This window comes from Carassius gibelio, chromosome A16 (genome assembly GCF_023724105.1).
Source record: "Carassius gibelio isolate Cgi1373 ecotype wild population from Czech Republic chromosome A16, carGib1.2-hapl.c, whole genome shotgun sequence".
NCBI lineage: Eukaryota > Metazoa > Chordata > Actinopteri > Cypriniformes > Cyprinidae > Carassius > Carassius gibelio.
This window is the reverse complement of record NC_068386.1, coordinates 27,187,125-27,192,542: the sequence shown is the minus strand read 5'-3', so window position 1 is coordinate 27,192,542 and position 5,418 is coordinate 27,187,125. Positions and strand designations below refer to the sequence as shown.

The 5,418-nt window shown below is 31.9% G+C and overlaps 1 long non-coding RNA gene across 1 annotated transcript; it reads left to right on the top strand.

Moving 5' to 3' along the window:
* The first annotated feature begins 1,005 nt into the window (after positions 1-1,005).
* LOC128030137 (uncharacterized) lies at positions 1,006-4,963 on the top strand. Its single transcript, XR_008187827.1, has 3 exons — positions 1,006-1,392; positions 2,513-2,607; positions 4,837-4,963. It is a non-coding gene; the product is annotated as an uncharacterized LOC128030137 (long non-coding RNA).
* Positions 4,964-5,418: the final 455 nt, after the last annotated feature.

Below are 5,418 nucleotides of genomic sequence, written 5' to 3'. Positions count from 1 at the left end.
AATAAAGAGAGAGATGAAAAGGAGAACAGAATGAAAGACACAGAGGTAAAACCTCATTTGATTCCTAATTATAGTCAAACGGGCATAAAGAATGGAAACTCCCGAGCTCACATGTGTTCAGTGGGTCGTTCCTGTTTTGGAAAAGCTTTCAAATTATTCTTGTTTAAGGAAGTGTTTCTATGACAGACCTGGTGTGGGATCTACTTACTCAGAAATTACAGAAATAATTACAGGGAAATGTTCAGCAAAACACTGAATTAAACAGAACATTTGAAGAAAGCAGAAACAATATTTGAGCAATCTTTTATATTTTAGAAATATTTTTTTTTTCTTGTAAAAAAAAGCCAACTAAACCCTTAAAAATATGTCATTGCTTGAAATAAGATAAATGTTTCCTGAAATAAAATAGAAATAATTTGTTTTAGTAAAATAAAAATGTAAATATTAATATATATATCAGCTTGTTGCCAAGGAATACATTTTTTATTTTCATTTAGTTCTACCTGATGAACTAAAATAAACATAACAAAAAAATCCAATATAAAATTAATAAAAACAATTAAAAATTACAAAAACTTACTCAAAATACTAATAAAATCTATAATATTGTATCAGTGATACTAAAATAAAAAAAACTCAAATTAAATACTTTTTTTGAAATAATATATCTTTAAAAAAATATATTTTGTAATTTTTATTTGAGATTTCTCATTATTTTTATACTCATATTAAACTTATTTGTCTTGTTTTTTATTTTGTTAAAGAGATATTTCATAAATTACCAACACAAAAACAATATTCTGCTTGTAAATTCGTCATTATACAAGAAGCACGAAGTATTTCTTAATAAATTATCAGATTTTCAATGTAGAAGTGCGAATGAAAATTGTAATTTCCAGCAGTAAGAGTTTAATATGTGTGTTTAATAATAGCAATAGCATTGCGTTATCAAGCACAAGGTTGTTGGTTCGAATCCCCGGGAACACATGATAAGTAAAAATTGTTAGCCTGAATGTACTGTAAGTCGCTTTGGATAAAAGCGTCTTGGTAAATGCATAAATTTAATTTAATATGTGAATATTTTGTTCATTGTTAAACCGTATAGAGATGTGAAACTGAGCAGGGAAAGTGACATTTGGAACGACTCTCGCTGAACTTTTACGTTTCTTCCGATCTTGTGACGATCTGTCTGTCGTTCGTCGGAATGAAAGTGTCTTGCGATGTGTTTTGCCGCAGCTGCTGTGTTTCTGTAGGAGTTACAGTGTTGGTGATTCAGCGGCTGGAATCGAAAGCGACACAAGAGAAGTGAAAGCACCTGACGGGGATTTCAGAACTGTAACTGGGATTTTTCTGAGGTCACCAAGAGTATGCCGTTACCCACAATCCACTGCGGTAGGCTGCAGTAGTAGTACAGATTCATCTGTGTTTACGTTTTCTTGTAACTGATTAACAGCATAGCCATGGGGTTCGATTCCCGAGGATAAATGTACACCTTGAATCTAATGTTTAGATACAAGCATGTGTCAAATGCATCTTTGCATACAGCAGGGTTATCATCATCATTAACTAAAACTGTTAAGACAAAAATTCATATAACGTCATCATGTTTTATTTATGCTATAGTGGCCAAGTCAACTTTTCTTCAGTAGTAGTTCAAAGTAGTTAAATTACCAAAACTAAAACTGAAATAATAAAAACTATAAATAAGATATTATGACATATAAAATGACAAAAACATACAACAAAATTGCTAAAACTAAAATGAAAATGGTAAATCAATTGTTAAAATATTAATTCAAAATACTAAAATATAGACAGATATATTTTATGAATTAATAAATATGACAAAAGCAACACAATTTGAATTTAAAAAAATGAAAAAAAAAAATACAATTAAAATGGGAACTATAAAAATAAAAACAAATTCAAAATATTATAAAAAAATATTAAGTAATATTAAATATATAATAATATTAAATATAATGTAAAAGATAATTGCAACTTTTTATTTTTATTATTTATTTCTTACCATTTTGAATTTATACTTTTTTTTGTTGTTGATTTTTTTTACTTTATGAATACTAATAATATATACATATATATATATATATATATATATATATATATATATATATATATATATATATATAATTTTTCACAAATTATTTGAAAACAGACTCCATAAAATATTGTTAGGAGTTTCTACCAGCAATTAAATATATATCTTGACCCATATATCAATATAATTTTATTTTTCAATCCCATATAACACCAAATAATCTGTTACTCAACAAGTAATTAAATTGTGAAAACACTCATGCTTTCCTGTAGTTTGAACAGTAGATCATGCGAAGGTCATGGGTTCGAATCCCAACCTGACTTCAAATGCAGTGCAAGTCACTTTGGGTTAAAAAAGCATCTACCAAATTCATAGCGACTTCTGGCCTACAGTTTTTAATTCTTTCTTTTTCCATTTTATTTGCACTGATGATTCGTTTGTGTCCGTCATCAGTGATTCTCGTGCCAATACGGATGATGTTCCCAAATGCTGGTCTGGATCCCTGAGAGGCCTGTGGACACACAGATATCATGCAGCCGAGTAAAAAGGTAACAGATTATAAATTACATTTAAAATCAAATAATGTTTCTGTACCTCGGTTCATATCCAGGAGTTGAATCTGTGTCCTTTTAGCAAGGGCAAAAATCCAAATGCATAGCAACTGTGCAAAATGAAAGCAGTTTCCAGTGATAATCAGAGGAAGGAAGCCGCGAGCGAATCTCATCGACGGAAATGAGCGATTAATGACTTCCGTGAACCTGGACGGGTCGTGATCGTCCCATTATAGCAACCTGAACTCGATCAATAACAAAAGAGTTGCCAAAGCAGAATCAAGTCCAGGATGGTTTAAGATGTGTGTGATATCATTACAGATGCATTCGGCAGATAATGCTCTAATAGTGCATGGGTGTGTTAAACTCTTGCTGCTTTCAGACAGTCTCAAAGACGTTTAAGGGCAGGATGGAGTACGTGACACGTGTGCGATGTAAACGCTGAACTTATGAGTGATTCAGCAGGTTTGTCCTCTGTGTGTCTGGCTCTTCATCAGTGGAAATGAGTATATATATCAGAGTGACACGCGACTCGGCAGGAAAGCGCCGCATGGGGGCCAAAAAACAGCCTGATTTAAATAAGGGCAGCGAGTATGGAGCGTACTTTCCTTTGGTGATCACTCTGATTTATTTTCAACCCCGGAAAGTTTGGCTACAGCTTTGGGAAAGCAGAGGCACAAATCAAGCGACCTTGAACATCTGCTGCGACTGGCTCTGGTGTCAATCAAACCGCAGGTGCATATCTGCTGTATTAATGCATGGGTCAATCCACGAAATCGGTGCATTTTAAGCTTTTTTGTCAACACTGTTACCGACACAAGTGTTACTAGATGCTATACTTTAATTAGGACTCATATGTCACTGAATTATATATGCATTAGCTCCATAATATACTGAGGGATGTTTGTATTTTAAACAGACAATCTTTAAAAACAGGGTCAAAACTAGTTAATGTCATCCCTGTTACCTACATGTCAAAACGTAACAGGGCTGACAGTAACAAGTTTGACGATTTCAAAAAATGTGCTTCTTTAAAAGCATTTTACTTGTAGGTATTGATTACATTTAACATGAGAAGTAATTGTTTCTATTTACGTTTTAAAAATGGTAACAGGATGGACACTTCATGACGTTCCCCTTTCAGTCAAGCCTCATAAATCATCAAAAATAAAAGATTAGAGAAGTTAGAGAAAAAAAAAAACATGCTTGTGTTTTAAGTGTAGGAATCCTGGTTGAGAGATGATGTCACCTCCTGGAAGTGATGTCACTTGAACGTACATTGTTTTACAAGCGTTTTTTGATGAGGGTAACAGGGCTGACATAAACATAACATAATCAGGGGACACCAATGAAATCATTGATATCTTAAAGAAAGAATGCATCCTTATGTCAAAAACAATGCTTAACAATGAGACTACATTTAGAACAATATGCAAATGGGTTTTTCTTTTTTCATTTTGCAAATTAAAAGTCCTGCCTAAAAAGAAAAATCATAGTGAGCGACAGGTCAAAAACTGTACCCTTACCAGCATAAACGCTATTTAAATTATTTTAAATATTTTTTATTTGATTTTTTATGTGATATTTATGAAAGCATGCATAGTATTGCCTATGTTTTTAAATTGCACATTTATTTGTTGTTATATTAAGTCTGTTATAATGATTAGTATTTTTCAGCAAATTTAAATTTTTAGGTGAACAGTTTCTCTAAAATGCATTATTATTTACATTTATGTGGGCAACATTACACTAAAAAGCATGCATGCGATGCTCATTATTGAGTATGGATATGTGTTCTGGGACTTTAAATCAGCTCTGATCCTCTTCAGCTGTAGTGCAGAGAGGTCAGTTATCATAGCTGTGCTGACCTTTGACCTTCATGTTTTCTGAGATCTCTAGAATTTCATGCCGTGATCAAAACAATAACAGCAGCTGTTGCTTATTATTTCCCCGCTCAGGGAAAGCTGAGTTTACAGTGGCTGACATCCAGAGGTTATTCGCTCGGATGGTTTTCAGAGAACTTTATCACTGCGCTCTTTCTCAGTGCGCTAAATATAGTCATATTACCATCCGCTCCGTCTCTGAGACCGCAAACATCTCCATATTTAACTTGAGGTGGCGAAGGTTATATCGATTAATTTCACAGTGAAGGCAATCGAAAGCTGAGGTGAAATGGAGAGTGAAATCTATTGTCCTCTCAGTGATGAATGTGATTCTGTGTTGCAGTAAATCTGATGGACAATAACACTGATGCATCGTTTCCAGGAAAGACCTCCGTGATATCGACCCCTCCTGTGTCTGCTGTCTCTCTTCTGCTCTTATTAAAGACACAGCGTGCTGCAGTCAGAATACAGGCAAGTTTGTTTGTGCAGATGTTTTCTCATCTGTTATGTAATGTTGTTATGGAGAGATTTAAGATTGTAGGTACATTCCATTCATCTTTTCTGCTAAGTACTAATAAAATAAAATAAAATAAAATAAAATAAAATAAAATAAAATAAAATAAAATAAAATAAAATAAAATAAAATTTAAAATTAAATTAAATTAAATTAAATTTAAACAATAAATAAAAAATTTACTACAAATAACATTTATTAACGAAATATCTGTCAGTAGAAAAATCTTAAAAATGTTAATAAATAAAAAATTTACTACAAATAACATTTATAAACGAAATATCTGTCAGTAGAAAAATCTTAAAAATGTTACTTAGAAATGTTACTATATATATATATATATATATATATATATATATATATGTAGTAACATTTCTAAGTATCATTGTTAGCTTGTGTCTGAATAAAATG